The following is a 16,749-nucleotide window of genomic DNA, read 5'->3' as shown; positions in this document are numbered from 1 at the left end:
TTAAACTTTGGACAGAATCTAAAACTTGGCTTTGTTTTCACACTCACAGCACTTCTATAAGCTTCACATTGCATGGCCTGAGCCACCCTGTTCACTTAAAATATGCCATGAGTGCTGGTTTGCTCCCCAGTCTCTTGAGTGAGGAGGTTGTGTCTCCTTTGCAGGTTTACTTGGTGGTAAATGCCCCAGTGATATCCCCTAGGGAAATGACCATTTAGAGAGAAGGTGATACAAAGGGACTAAGCAGGTTTGGGCTAATAGATATTTTCATGATTCCAGGTGCCTCATTCTTACTGTATTCCATCTTTTCATCATATGTTCATTATGGATCAGGCAGCAATATCAATGCCACACAATCCAGTTTTAGGGGTAAGATCATTCTGACATCCTTTTAGGGGGCATTGCTTATAAAGGCAGTACTTGGAGCTGATTTTGGTTTAAGAGCCCTTGAACAATTTTGTAATCATAAACTATTTTAAATGTAAAGAAAAAAACAACAACAACCTAATTCAAGATAAAATAACAATTTGGTGACAGCAACACACTCTGTAATGATTCTGCTCCCAAGTCTGCTAGAAGTAAATGGAAGGTTATATCTTCTGACTTGAGAAAGCCTGCTATTTATAGAGCATTTATTTATGTCTGAAGCCCATTTAAATATAAATTGCGATACTTAATGCCTAGTTCTATAACATGTCATTCACAATCCATTAAGTATTTTATTGCATGAATTGTATAAGAAACAGATTTATAGCCCTCCATTATGGCATTAATAAGGGATGATGGAATCTCACTGAAGATGTATTTCCCTTCAGTTTTGATTCAACTTTATTGTTTCAGCATGATGTGAACTAAACTCTTAATGTTTTGTTGTAGGAAGCCTGAAAACAAGTGCTCTCCTAGGCAGAAGGTACAAGAAAAACATTAATATTCCCATTAAACATTATTGTTTTAAAACAAAAGCAGTAAAGTTACTAAAAGCTTGCTTTGGGTTTTGATAATAGGTTATTTTAAATCGTTAGAAATTAAAGTTAACTTTGATCTTATGACCATACAACTGTGACCTTTTCTAGAATGTTTTTCTTTTTAGATGAGAGCCCCAAGTACTTGCTGAATGAAGTAGTTCACTTTTTGTTGTTGTTGCAGGCTAAAGACATCCATTTCACATTTTGATTATATAAATTTTCAAAGAATTTCAAGATAATTTAGCACTTTGGGCTTCTTTTAGCAGGGGGTATGAGGGACAGCTCAGTGGGTATAAAAAAGGAGGCTATACATCTGGAATAATGAGAACACTGCATTCTAAAATCAAACAAGTCAGAGATTTAATGTCAGAAATAAAATAATGCAAAAAGCAGAGGGACCAGAGATCAGCAGGTCGAGGTTTCAGAAATATTTCAGGACTGAATAAAGTGGCACCTGACACAGAACATACAAAGCATGCACTTGGGAAGAGGCGTAAGACCTGGGATGTGGAGCATAGCCTTGGGATAGCATAGAATGTCAGCTTGCTCTTGCTCAGGATGGGTGGTAGAAGGAACCCTGCTGATAAGCCTGTCAACAAATGAAACAGAAACCTGGAAACACCTTGAGCTTTATGAGTCAAAAAATAATTCTTCTCCAGTAACAAATGTTAAATGCAGCTCTGCATTTAGCACTGAGAATTTTTACGATTCATTTCCTGTTAACATTTTTGAGAACTTTAACTGGCAGTACAAAAGATGCTAGCTGATCCGGGATACGATCTAGTTAGCACCCATACTATTACCTAGGCTGAAATTATATGTAGGGTTTAAAGATTTTGAGGAGTCCATGAAGACTCTGAACAATCTGGTGCAAGCTCTTTCCCAGGAATCATGCAAGGCAATGAAACAGCCCTACCGTTGCCATTGCAACACAGAAGCAGCATACAGGGATTGTAAAACCGTCTGGCTGTTTTCCCTGTGTAGGAGCTGTGAGTGGGAGAGCTCCAAGGGCCAATTTCATGGCCCACATGTGAGGATTTCAATCCACTTAAAATGATTGAGTATCATTCTTAAACTGTGATTTGTAACCACTGGTTAAAGAATTGTCTCCATTCCCCTATATTTGTAAATGATGTGCATTAATTACAGTCTTATTTCTTTAAGTCAATCAGTCAGGCTGACTTATAGTGATAGGCCCACTTATATTTGCTTTGTTCCCTTTATTAATGGAACAATGAATGTCTCTATTACTTTTTTAAATGTCTCATTTCCTTTTGCTATGGGCATTATCAGTTTTACTAGTCATTACTTTTCCTGTTTCTAACTCGGCTCCAAGACATTGATGGTATTTCATTATCAACTTAAAAGTTTGCAATATTTACTTCTTTATATGCAATGCACATTATAAATGATGTACATAATGAGGGAATCATGGAATTTAGCCACGTAAGATTCAGAAATTATCTGTTTGAGACTGAAATCTGTTTTAAATATGAGTACTGCTGCTGCTGCTAAGTCACTTCAGTCGTGTCCGACTCTGTGCGACCCCACAGACGGTAGCCCACCAGGCCCCCCCGTCCCTGGGATTCTCCAGGCAAGAACACTGGAGTGGGTTGCCATTTCCTTCTCCAATGCATGAAGGTGAAAAGTGAAAGTGAAGTTGCTCAGTCGTGTCCAACTCTGAGCAACCCCATGGACTGCAGCCTACCAGGCTCCTCCGTCTGTGGGATTTTCCAGGCAAGAGTACTGGAGTAGGGTGCCATCGCCTTCTCTGAAATATGAGTACAAGGAAGCCCAAAGAAGTGAAATAACTTGGCCAGTGTCGTATAGTGAATTAACAGTAATTCTGGGACTAAAATCCAATAACATTACCCTTGTATGAAGTGGAGCTTCTATTATCTTCATTCTACAGGTTAGAAAACCAAGACATAGAATAATTCAAGTGGTAGAATAAAGATTAGGACTCAAATGGTCTATCCCTAAGACTTGACCTATTCTAATCTCAAATTCCAACCTCAAAAATCCAGTTTCCTTCTAAAACATTTCATATACTTGCAAGCTCATTATTTAAAATATATCTAGAATCCTTTTCATTTACAAAAAAAACATGGAAAATATTTTTATTACAACCTAAGGGAGACAAGGATGAAATATCCCAATATAGGGGTGAACAAATGAAAGGTAAACAATATATCTAGTTTAGGTAGTGAATCAATGGTAATCCAGAGCAAAACTCTGTTTTATTCTACCCACCACTTAAATGTTAAGAGAAAATAATGAGTTGACCTCTAACAATGGTGCCAACCTCCATCCCATTTTCTGTCTTCTGTTTCCCAAACAAGAGAGTCACTTTTTCCAGTAAGTCATCTGAACTCTCTCTATGTTGCCTACAATGAAGTGAGGGTTAGTATTGTGTTGTCCTAAAAGTTCAGGATTTTCTGTAACATCTATGAAAAAACCCAAATGAACATTTTGGTCAACCCAATATCAAATCACTCGTCTACTCCCAAGATCCTAATTTACAACTGAGCACTTTTGTTGCTCATTGGACCCAGGCCAGAGCCAGTGTTTCTACTGCATCCCCACAGTTTCTAAGACCTATACTTTATTCCCCTACGTTGGCCATGAGATATTCAAATTTTTGAGCCAAGTAGCCACTTGTGCCACAACCATATAACTGGGCATCTGTCAGGGCTCTTGATTCGGGAGGCCTCTTTTTATGTATAGTCTTAGCTTCTTTGTAGGCAAGGCATCCCAGGTATTTTTTTCTCTTATTCTAATATTCTGTGGTAAGAGGAGCATGGGATCATGTGTGCTACATGAAGACTGTAGTATTATAAAAATCAATATAAGTAAGTAATATGATCATCATTAGTCTAATAACTTCTAGCACTGAACACCACTCTACAGGAGCAGAGGTGGCCCTATACTAACATCCTGCCTCTTGTTTTCTGATGATGAGGCACTTCATATGCTTTCCAATATCATTATAGCAAGATCCCTTTCGGATATAAAGTACTATAAACTACCTTGTACTAAGGTGAAAATGACTGATAAGCACTTTTTCTTTTTTAAAATATATTACTAAATTTTTATCAAAATTATTTTGGGTGGGGGGAGAATAGTAATGTTAGCAGTTTGCATTTGAGTGTAGAAAAAAATTGAAGGCAAGATGTTTCTAGATTCCTTACTGCTAATTGATGAGAAGTAACTGCTTACTGATAAATAATTCTCCCCTTGAGAAGTAACCTCTGCATTGTTTGCCTTTTTTCCTCCCTTCCTGTTATCTTTGTTGAAAGCAAGTGACAGATGGCATGACCTAAGAAAGAATTATTTCTATGCTTATATACTCTCTGTCCTAGATTTATTACCTGGAAGAAGTTTGACCTACACATCGAGGGCTGAGTGAGCCAGTGTTAAGCTCCACTGGTTTGTTCAACCTCATGACTGGGAGAAAAGCAAAAGAGATGCCAACATTTTCACAAAAGTGACGGCACTACAGAGAAGTATCAAGTGTGAGACATGCACAAGTACAAAATACCAGGGATAGAGTAGGGAGGTGTGAAAAAAATACTGGAGCAATAGTAGGCATGAAAGATGTTGGGTGTCATTTTAAAGTTTCCATATGACTCTATGATGATAGCTATTCCTTCATTTGGGAGGATTTCCAAACACTATATATCCATTATCTCCTTGGGTCCTGTCCACAGTCTTCATAGGAATGCAAGGATGATGTCATTAGCTGTTCTGACAACCAGAGCTCCAGCACTCAGTGGCTTAAATAATTTTCCTGTGCTATCAAAACCTCAAGTTGCCACATGAGTAAAATATGGATAATAATAGGAGTACTTGCCTCAAAGTGTAATTATAAAGAATGAAGGAACACATGTAAGACACTTAGTGCATTTTCTGGCCCATAATAAATGTTTCATAAATATTATCTTGTTACCATTAAAACTTGCTTATTAATGGAGATTCCAGAAGGTGAAATAGTTTCCCTCCAGATACTTCTAATTAATAGTGGAATTAGAACTACGATCTAATCTTTTTTGCCTAAGTTCTCTTTTTCCTTCTCCTGGGAGTTATCCTAGAATGAATAATTTCCTTTCCTACTGTAGCAACCGCTCACTGTCCTGTTTTAACTCAGGATTCCTTCTCCCTTCTTGCTTTTGTCAAGTCAGGGGTTGCTATTTCTCCTCCTAATCAGCCGAGCAATTGCCTATGGAGGTCAGTGGTACTGATAACATCTGCTTCCACAGGGAATCCAGAGGCTATGCATCAGCGTTAGTGCCTCTGTCTCCTCCCGGGCCCCCCTGATGTTACAAGGTGGTGTCACAGGTAAAATAGATTCAGTGTTGCTGGATAAGCAAGGAGTGGTGCAGAGTGTGTGAAGGTCAAAAGGAGTGAAACTGAGATGTGGGGTTTTATCTGTGGCTGACAGACAGGCCTCTGCTATTGGGGAAAGACTCCAAACAAAAATAGGATTACTCCTTCATCCCTTTTTCCTTATAGCTGCCTTCCTTCTTCTTCTTTCTAGTTAATTAAAGTTTTAAAAATAGTTTTAAGCTGAAATGAAGGAAAGGTATAGAGATTTTCTACACACCCCATGCTTCCACACATGCATAACCTTCCCCAGCATCACTTACTAGAACGGTAATTATTTTTTTTCCTTTTTTAACCAAGGATGATGTCAATGATACATCATAATCATCAAAGTCATCAATCATAATTGTCAAAAGTCCGCAGTTTATCTTAGGGTTCACTCTTGGTATTATACATTCTATGGGTTTGGAATACAAAGATATAGTGACACGTCTCAATCATTATTATATCATACAGAGTGTTTTCATTGCCTGAAAAATTCTCTGTGCTCTGCTTATTCATCTCCTTCCCCACTAACTGTCACCCCTGCCAATCACTGATTTCCTTTTTTTTTTTTTTTTTTTTTTTTTGCTGTCTATAAGTTTGCCTTTTCCAAAATATTATATAGTGGAACTACAGTATATAGCTTTCTCAGATTGGATTCTTTCACTTAGTAATATGCATTTAAAGTTTCTCCATGTCTTTACATGGCTTGATAGCTCATTTCTTTTTAGCACTGATTGATATTCCATTGTCTGGATTTACCAGAGTTTATTTATCTGAGGATATCTTGGTTGCTTCTAAGTTCTGGCAATTATGAATAAAGCTGTTGTAAATACTGTATGTGGGCTTCCCTGGTGGTTCAGTGGTAAAGAATCCACCTGCCAATGCAAGAGATGTGGGTTCACTCCCTGGGTCTGGAAGATTCCCTGGAGGAGGAAATGGCAACCCACTCCAGTGTACTTGCCTGGAGAATCCCATGGACAGAGGAACCTGGCTGGCTATAGTCCACAGGGGGTCACAAGAGCTGGACATGACTTGATGACTAAACAACAACAGCAAGCACTGTGTGTAAATTTGTGAGAACAGAATTTTCAATTCCTTTGGGTAAATACCAAAAGCATTATTGGGAGATCGTGTGTTTAGTTTCATAAGAAATTACCAAAATATTCTTGCCAGGATTTGGTATTATTAGCGTCATGGATTTTGACATTCTAATATGTGTAGTGGTATCTGATTGTTGTTTTAATTTTTATTTCTCTGACAAATGAAGTGAGCATCTTTTCAGGTGCTTGTTGCTATCTGTTTATCTTTGGTGTAGTATCTGGCCCATTTTTTAATCAAGTTGTTAGTTCACTTATCGTTGAGTGTTAAAAGCTCTTTTTATATTTTGGATAACTGTTCTTTCTTAGATGTGCCACTTGAGAATGTTTGTTTTCAGTCTGTGGCTTGTCCTCTAATCTTCTTGATGTAGTCTTTTACAGAGAGAACAGTTTTTAATTTTTGTTAGGTCCATGTTATTAATAATTTCATTCATAGTTATGACTTCAGTGTTGCTTATAAAAAGACATCACCATACCCAAGACCATTTAGATGTTCTCCTATGTTATCTTCTAGTACTTTTATAGTTTTGCATTTTACCTTTAGATCTGTGATTTTGGTCTAATTTTACAAAAAGGGTAAGGTCTGCGTATAGATATATTTTTGGTTGTTTTTTTTTTTTGCTTGCGGATGTTCAGTTGTTTTAGTTCTATTTGTTTAAAAGACTCTTTGTTCCATTGTATTGACTTCTCACCTTTGTAAAAGATAACTATATCTATAGGAGTCTATTTCTGAACCCTCTATTCTGTTCCATTGATACATTTGTTTCTTCTTTGCTAATACCACACTGTCTTGATCACAGTGGACTTATATAAATATTGAAGACAGGTTGTGTAAGTTCTCCAACATTGTTCTTCACCTTAAATATCATGTTGACTATAGTGGGCCTTTTACCCCTTCATATAAATTTAGAAACCTTTTGTCAATGTCAATAAAATAACTTGTCAGAATTTTGGTGAAACCTTGAACTCAAAAAGTTTGCAGTTTTCTAAGATCAAGTCTTCTGAAATGATAAGGGAAAAGTTGGACAATAAGATATGTAGTACTGACCATGAGTATATTGAGTACTTAAAGAATAAAAGAAATAATGTGTTTTCATGGTTGAAAAGCTATTTTAAAAGATAAAATATGCATTTGTAATATCTAAACTCTTGCTATTGTAATCATGAAGCATTGTGATACAGCTTAAAATATGTCCACTCAGGTAACTTTTGAGAGAGGGGTTTATCTTCCAGAGGTGAATATATAATGTTAGTTTTCTTAATAATTTGGAAGAAGTTGAATTAACCTTTAGGAAAAAAAGTACACGTCTGAAGTCTAATGGCTGAGGGAAATGTGTATGGTAAATCTTATGGATTTAGTCCTTATTAGCTGAGGAAGATGACTTGAATGGCAACATCAGTATACATCCATTAACTTAAATCATGTGATATGTTCTGTCTTTTCAAATTCGGTCCTCCTTTCTTAACTCTTACAGGCCCTAACTGCTTCCCCCTATTACATTTCTTTGGTCATTATGTTTAGCAAACTTGATTTTAAAGATTGTCTTTTCCTTCATATTGACTTTTCTCATAGGTTAAAAGCAAAAGAGACGAAAATCTGTCAGTATCCAAAAATTTCATATTGGGAATGCAGGATAGCTAAGAGCTTATAGCATTTTGTGGTTTTAGTTTGCTGTATAGACATAACTCTAGGATGTCCTCCAACTCTTAAAAATCATAGAAATGAGTTGAATATTTATTTCACTTTATTTTATTTAAATTATTTTCTTACTATATATCTCATCATAAAAAAAAATAATGAAACCAATCAGGTGAGCAATCCAACACTAATTAATATATTGCACCAGAATTGTTGTCAACTAAAATCAAAAGCATTAATATTATGAGATATGACAGGTATAGAAATTTGGAAATGTCCGGGTTCTTTTAACAACTAGAAACCAGAGAGATCGAAGACTGGGGTCAAAAAAGGTGAGTGGAAATGATTTGTTAGTATAGATGTAAACAGATGGCCCCCTAGAGAGCCATGAGGTTCAGCCTCCTGCATCCAAGTTGAAGACTCCTTTAATCATTTCAGGCAGGTGATTATCCCCTTAAAAGTTCCCATGGCACACGATATCCCACTTTCCCTTTATAGACTGAACATGGCTATGAAAGAAAGTCTATCATGGGACTTAGGATTTTTACTAACTTGAAAGCATAGATTTCTCTTCCTTGATCCCCCATTTTGATTTAATTCTGATAAGCTCCAGGTACTTGTTTTTGGTGTTTGTGATAAAGTGGAACATAAAAGAATAAGATACTTGCATCTTAAACTTTCACTCCAATAGGGTGAAATAGATAACAAAGACATAAACAAGTGAAATAATTTCAAACTGTGATAATTTTTATTAAATAAAAGCATAGATTGATAGGGACAGAGATGCTTTAGATAAATTGGTTAGGTGTGGCTCTGTGAGGAAAGGATATCAGGCTGATACATATCTTAATAAAAAGAAAGATTGAATGGACTAAACTACATGGTATAATGGAAAGAATTCCAGAGGTATGACCTTGGGTAAACTTGTTAACCTCTGTGATTACCATTTATTGGTTCTATTAGCCAGCATATGTCTTTGTTAGTACTGGGCTGGCTAAAGAGTTTGTTTGGGGTTTTCTGGAAGAGGTCACTGAAAAGCCGTAACACAGACTTTTTGGCAATCCAGTAAGATTAAGTTTTTTGTTTTGGGTGTTTTTTTTTTAATGATTTAATAACATTCTTTCTTGTTATTTTTTAAACATTGTATTAGATTATAACTGACACACCATTGTAATGGTGTGTTAGTTACTGTTATATAGCAAAGGGAGTCAATTATACATATACGTATATACCCTTTTTTGGATTTCCTTCCCATTTAGATCACCACAGAGCACTTAGTAAAGTTTCTTGTGCTATACAGGAGGTTCTCATAGGCTTCCCTGGTGGCTCAGATGGTTAAGCGTCTGCCTACAATGCAGGAGACCCAGGTTTGATCCCTGGGTTGGGAAGATCCTCTGGAGAAGGAAATGGCAACCCATTCCAGTACTCTTGCCTGGAAAATCCCATGGATGGAGGAGCCTGGAAGGCTACATTCTATGGGGTTGCAAAGAGTCAGACACAACTGAACGACTTCAATTTCAGTATCTGTTTTATACATATAGTGTATATATGTCAATCCCAGTCTCCCTAGATTAAGTTCTAATCAAATTTTATCTTCACTGGACAAGTTTTCACAAGCCAAATGTTTCTAAAGTGGATTGTTAATGGGCATCTTTAAATCAGTGTTGGAATCCTGGTGAGTTTCCATTGGTAGAGATCTTAGAACAGCTTGAGAGAGAACAAACAGGGCTGTCTTCTCCACCAGGCTCATTGTCTCATTCTCATTGAAAAGTAACATAAGAAAGCCTAATGCTTGGGGGAAGTTATTCAACCCAATGAGGCAAGGCTGTATTACCTGCCAGGTTACCTCCCTCTGCACCTATATAGATTTAGGCTCTAATACCCACAGCCAGATGAAGTCAGTTGGTAATCCCATCTCTTCACTGAGATTGGTGACATGTAAAGGTGACAGATATTCAGTAGAGGCATAAAACATGCTTGATTCCTGGGTCACAGGGCTTCAGAGACCCCAAATCAGGCTTTTCCATCCAGGATGGGTGGGAGAAGCTGGTCATTAAGTAGAACTGGCTTGTGGAATAAAGCCTCAAGCGACATATTTCTGTAACACAGGTAAAGTCCACTCTGTGAGACTCACTAATCCCACCTACAGTTTTCCTTATTACTGTCTTTCAAAGATGTTCTTCCTAAGTTCCATGGGAATGAAGTCTAAAAGATAAAAATAGTGTTCTGGGGAAAAAGAAAGGAAGGAGGAGCTTAACTGATGCTAAATGTTGACTCTTTAAAGAGGAGACTAAATGCTCAAGAGAATTCCTGTAATTAAGAAATCTATTTAAGTGTGTTTTACCAGCCAGCCTCAAGCTTAGTCAACTATGTAAACTTATTTTTTTTTTCCCCTCACAGAACATTTATTAGCATCTTATTGAAAGCATACAGATTTAGAAACATTGCTTCAGAGAAAATATTTAAGAGGATGCATGGTGGAAAGCTGATTGGCTTGCTGGGATTGATTGCTTGCAAAAAGGCTTTTGTTTAGAAAAAGGGATAGAAGCATACTGATACTGAAATGGTCTCATCAAATTCTCAATAAGAGATTTTCTAAAACAGGATTAGGACTAGGATTACAAAAAAAAAAAACCTTTTTATATGCAGAACTCTGGTAAGGCAATTTCAAAATGTTTACCCAGTCTCAAAATTGACCACATAATCTTATTAGAACAATGTGTGCAATTAGAAGCTTATATAATTATTAGGTATTTCTTAAGTTTCTTAATCTTTAATGCCAGAGTTGGATAACAGAGCATGATCTCAAAGGAACAGAAATTGCTTCTAACTTGCTGCTCTTGTATTGGAAAACCATTCTTAATGGTTTGCAAGTGATTTTGACTTCCAATGCTTCATATTTAGACTTCTCATTTGGAAACTTTGAAACCTTTATACTAGGTCATGCAGCAAACAGCTTTTTTTCAAATAGCTAGGCTAACTTATTCCTTTTTTTGTTTTTTGAATTTCCTAAGTGAAAATGTGTTTCAGGAAATAGATGCTCAAATTACATAATTCAGATTTCTGCAGACTCTAGTCTCTGTTTTTGTTTTTATTATTATTTTAAATCTTATCTTTGTCATTGCTCTCCTGATGCTCTTTAAAACTTGGCTCTGAGATTGGTCTTTGTCATTGCTATTATCTGTGTGTTCTGAACAACTACTGATAGTCACCTAGACACCATTGATCAAAAGATGTCTGGCCTTCAACATGATTATATTGAGATTGATATTACTCTTCATGGAGAGTGGATCTTAGGGCCATGGTGAGACTGTTTCTTTTTTAGCCTATTGGTTTTGTGTGTGTGTGTGTGTGTGTGTGTAAATAAGTTTTATTAAACTATAAAGGAGACAGAGAAAGCTTCTGACATAGGCATCAGAAGGGGGCAGAAAGAGTACCCCCCTGGCTAGTCTTCAGCTGGATGTTATATAGTCACTTCTGCTGCTAAGTCGCTTCAGTCGTGTCCGACTCTGTGCGACCCCAGAGACAGCAGCTCAACAGGCTCCCCTATCCCTGGGATTCTCCAAGCAAGAACACTGGAGTGGGTTGCCATTTCCTTCTACAGCCTATTGGTTTTAAGATATGATTCATGAATATTTTTTGCCACTGGGAAGAATTATTTAATGACTGAAAAAATTGGTAAAGTTCGGGTAACAGCAGAGAGACTAAGAAGTCAAAATGAATTGCTCTCCATTCATTCAGCTTTCAAAGCTTCAAGTAGCAATGTACAAATGTTTAGGTCCCCATATGGCCCATTTTTCCTTTGGCTCTGGTTTCTGCTTTTAGCACATAAAATTAGAAAAAAAGAAAGAGTTATGCAATTGTCACGAACAAGTCTTTATATAGTCTCAAGCAATAGCCTTTTTTTTTTTTAAAGCAAATGACCTTTGATTGTAACTTGGATAACATTTATGCACTATCAATGTAAATGAACTTTGTTAATATCTTTTACTTATTTTGGCAGTTTCTATTGGCCAAACTAAGGTCTTAGTTCCTCGATCAGTGATTGAGCCCAACCCCCCTGGCTTTGGAAGCCTGGAGTTTCAACCACTGGACCACCAGAGAAGTCCTCAGTTAACACTCTTGAGAGTGAAACAAACAACCAACCAAACAAATCATAGTAATATGTTCAGATACTACCTCAAATCTATTTTGATATTTACTAATATGAATTTTCTCGCTTAATATTGATGATCTATTGTTATTGAGTTGTTAAGATTTTTGTACATAATAAACAGATTAGCTCCTCTTTATATCATCACCCCCTCTTGCTTATTCTCCACCATTCAAAATTGCCTTCAGATCCAGGAAACATTTGTTTTCTTGATCTTTGTTTCCTGTTCACTTGAAATCTCTGTTCCTATACTATCTAATTTAAGGATAACAGATAATTAGATATTCATGAAATGATCCTGAACCCCAAACTAGGACTTTTCCTTCAAAAAGGGTGAAACTTCTTTCTGAGTTAGAGATTGTAGGTTATAAACATTTCATGAGGCTCTGTTAGTGTCTGCCTCACCCTTAATCCTGGTGCCAGCCCCAAGCTTTTTCACAATTTAGGAAAGTCAGAAACATGTCCCACTGGGTCCAAAGAAACTGAAAGTTTAGTCAAGTCATTAGTTCATCATCAGATTTTTTTTTTTTCTTGAGCACCCTTAACATCTATTCTTACTATTTCCAAACCACTGGTGCCCAGTGGGGTCTATGGGCTATTTCTGAGAGAACTCTCTAGAGACCTGAAAGCTTTGGGACAATACAGCATTATATTGTTTTTACTAAGAATTTTTGAACATTTAAGAACTATAACTTTCTTTTACCACTCAATAGGTGGCTCAGATGAATCTGAGAAAGAATCTGCTTGCAATGCAGGAGACCTGGGTTCAATCCCTGAGTTAGGAAGATTCCCCTGGAGAAGGGAACAGCTACCCACTCCAGTATTCTTGCCTGAAGAATTCCATGTATAGAAGAGTCTGGCAAACTACAGTCCATGGAGTCTCAGAGTCAGGCACGACTAAGCCACTAACATGCACACACACCCTGTAAACTATTTTTTTTTTTTTTTTAAGTAAAATATGCTTTTTTTTTTTTTTTTTTTTTTGCCTTACACTGGCTGAGGGACAAGATAAGAAACAGTTTTACAAATCTTCCTATTTCTTTTGTTGTAAGAATGCTGTTGAAGATGTAGGTCATGAGATTGTATTTCCAGGGATTTCCAGGAAATACTCCTATCTGACTTCACCCACCAGAATCATGGCGGGGCTCCTGAACAATTGGACAGTTTGTATCTACAGGTACAGGGAATTGTGCAACTGATTACAATGTTTCCCTTTTAGAATTGACTACTGAAAAGCTTAGAGTCAAATTTATGACTAACTTTCTATAGCAAGTGTGTTGGTTTTATAGCAGGCATTTTTAGATTACACTTATTTCTAACTCAGTTTTGCACACATAACCATGTTGTGTTCTTTTTTAATCTCTTTTTTCCTTTGTCATTTTGCCCAGTTTGTGTAAGAAGTCTTAAATTCTTTCAGGAATAACATGGAGAATAAGCAAATAACTGAGAGCATTCAGCTCTCCTCTAACTCAGCATTCATTGCAGTAAACAATGAATTTTGTCTGTTTGGCTACTTTTTTCTGCTTTTATCTTTCCCTCCTTCAGCTGAGTCTCTTAGTGCTCAGCCTTTAATCTTTTCCTGTGTTGTTTAGCATTTTTGATGTTACAACATTATTATTATTTGTTCTTGTTGTTGTCATTATTATGTTTTGAGAGTTGACTACGGGAAAGAGCATAGTATGTATTTCCACTTCAAAAACAGTTCCTGTTCAAAGAACATAGATGAATATAATTTTTAAGTATGCTAATAGAGTAGTCTTGTAATTTTCAGAGTGAAAAGTGCTATGAATTCCATGCTTTCTCAGGCAAATAGTGACAAATAACAAGGTAAAACAGGCTATTATGAAACCATGAACAGTGAGGCTCCTCTTTGTGATGAAGTATCAGTAATCCAGTTGACTTTATTAACCCTATTTGAAAGTACACTTTGAAGTACTGGAATTAGGCTTATAAAATTTCACCCTGAGTACCACTATGCCAAGCAATTTATCATGGTGTGTCATGGTATATATCTTTGCTGCTGCTGCTGCTAAGTCGCTTCAGTCGTGTCCGACTCTGTGCGACCCCATAGACGGCAGCCCACCAAGCTCCCCCGTCCCTGGGATTCTCCAGGCAAGAACACTGGAGTGGGTTGCCATTTCCTTCTCCAATGCATGAAAGTGAAAAGTGAAAGTGAAGTCACTCAGTTGTGTCCGACTCTTAGCGACCCCACGGACTACAGGCTACCAGGCTCCTCTATCCATGGGATTTTCCAGGCAAAAGTACTGGAGTGGGGTGCCATTGCATCTTTACTTGAAATTAAAAAAATAAAACAACCACTGAACTTCAAACTGGGATCAGATTTTAATACTAAGAATTGGATTGTCTAGCCCTTAACTGGCATCAGTCTAATGGCAGCAAGATTATAAGGATGATGATATGGGATATATTTAGAAAATGGAGTCAGGGCAATCATGACCATAAGTTGACCTGTGGGTATAAGTATTTTTAAATATCCTTTGTTTCTTCTTGACAGTCGTTTTTTTTCCTTCAAAGAATATGTGAGTCACAGATAATTCAATGGCAATGAACTAGGAGATGGAATGAAATTTTGCTATATTGAAACAGCTGATCTCTTGATTACTTTATCTGACTAATTTTCTAAACTAGAAAAAACCCTTTGATTATCCTTGGTCTCCCCTCCTCACTCCCAACCTATACTCATCAGGAAACACTGTTCATTTGGCCACCTGCCTTATATCTTTGGAAACTTTCTAGCTTCTTGGACTCAACTGCTGGTCCCTTTATTCAGGAAATAGGTTCAAATCATACCTTGGTGCTTTGTTTATACTCCCTAATTCTAATCCAGTTTCTTCTCTTGGACAAAACAGCTACTGGGGCTAGTAGTTATTGAGCCGTATTCCCTGGGAGAATTCAGACAGGATAGCTGAAATGTTTTTTGTTTCATGGGCCAAAGCCAGTGAGCTCTCGAAAGAGATTCTGAACGTAACAGGTCTTAGACCGTGGATAGAAGGTTAATATCAGCCCCATGTGTGCTTGCCTAGTTTCTTAAGTTCTCAAGGAATCCAGGAGGAGAGGAATGAATGAGTCAAGTTCTCCCACACTTGAGGTGAGGCTGTGCAGGGAATCTGGGCAACAAGGTGGATTACTCATGTGATCTACTGAGGAGCTGGGAGTCATATTGCTGGCCCATAGGGATATGAAAGACTTAACCTTTTCCCACTTATAGATGTTCTGCTATATAGAATGCTCCAGCTACCATACCTGACACACAGCTGACAAAGAAGATGTCAACAGCTTTAGCGGGGGAGACTCACAGCCAGAGATAAAAGCATCAAATAGATCTGCTAAAAGAGACTAGTAACAATTTAACAGTAAGAAAGGTCATAAGCATGCAAAAAAAGACTGACATATAGCAGAAGAACCCAATTCTTTATATTTAAAACATTGCTTTGTTTTAGTGAATGTTTAGATATTTGTCTAATACTTTGGAAGATGAGGTGGAAGAAATAGTTCAAAGCCATGATGGAAGAAAGATTGAGAAGATGCATCTAGGAGAACAAATGTGTGAATAACCTCTATTCCAGAAAGAGAAAAAGGATCAGATGAAAGAGAGGCAACTATTCAAACAAATAATTGGGGAGAAAGTTCTCATATTGCATAAATACTTGAACTGCAGATTAAGAGATTGCAGCAACTTCTGGTAAGATTTGATTTTATATATATATATATATATATATATATATTCTTGAGTGTAGGTTGACAAAATTCTAAATTCTAAGAATCAGAGAAACCTCTTAAGGCATGTGAATAAAGAATAAATACATATACGGACAAGGGAAAAACTTTTTGTTTCTGCAGAGTTGGCACCCCACTCCAGTACTCTTGCCTGGAAAATCCCATGGACGGAGGAGCCTGGAAGGCTGCAGTCCATGGGGTCGCTGAGTCAGACACAACTGAGTGACTTCACTTTCACTTTTCACTTTCATGCATTGGAGAAGGAAATGGCAACCCACTCCAGTGTTCTTGCCTGGAGAATCCCAGGGACAGCGGAGCCTGGTGGGCTGCCGTCTATGGGGTCGCACAGAGTCGGACACAACTGAAGCGACCTAGCAGTAGCAGCAACAGGGCTATCTTAATTTTACTGAAACTTGAGACCTGCACTATAAAAACAAATGTGCGTGCTCAGTCGCTCAGTCATGTCCCACTCATGGTGACCCTACAGACTGCAGCCCACCAGGCTCCTATGTCCATGGCATTCTCCCAGCAAGAACACTGGAGTGAGTTGCAATTTCCTCTTCCAGGGGATTTTACCAACTCAGGAATCCAAACTGTGGCATCTCCTGCCTCTTCTGCATTGCAGGCTAATTCTTTACCACTGAGCCAACAGGGAAGCACCCTAAAAATAAGTCTGGAAGTTAATTGATGACTAATTAAATAATAAGGATTCCAGAGATAGTTGGCTCTGCAGAGGTAGGAGCTATATAGTTACATTTCAAAGCGGATAACCCCAGGATCAGGGAGCAA

The 16,749-nt window shown here is 37.4% G+C and overlaps 1 long non-coding RNA gene across 17 annotated transcripts in view; it reads left to right on the top strand.

Moving 5' to 3' along the window:
* LOC129659300 (uncharacterized) overlaps positions 1-16,749 on the top strand; it is a 264,145-nt gene that overhangs the window by 10,839 nt on the left and 236,557 nt on the right. The window contains exon 4 of one of the 17 annotated variants that reach the window (XR_008717987.1): positions 12,073-12,304. The exons of the other annotated variants lie outside the window; for them this stretch is intronic. This is a non-coding gene — a long non-coding RNA (uncharacterized LOC129659300). Of the gene's footprint in view, positions 1-12,072; positions 12,305-16,749 lie in introns of those variants that run through there. 17 annotated transcript variants of the gene reach the window in all.

Source organism: Bubalus kerabau, chromosome 1 (assembly GCF_029407905.1).
Source record: "Bubalus kerabau isolate K-KA32 ecotype Philippines breed swamp buffalo chromosome 1, PCC_UOA_SB_1v2, whole genome shotgun sequence".
NCBI classification, from domain to species: Eukaryota; Metazoa; Chordata; class Mammalia; order Artiodactyla; family Bovidae; genus Bubalus; species Bubalus kerabau.
The sequence above is the reverse complement of the archived record's forward strand: the minus strand, read 5'-3'. Positions and strand labels throughout refer to the sequence as shown.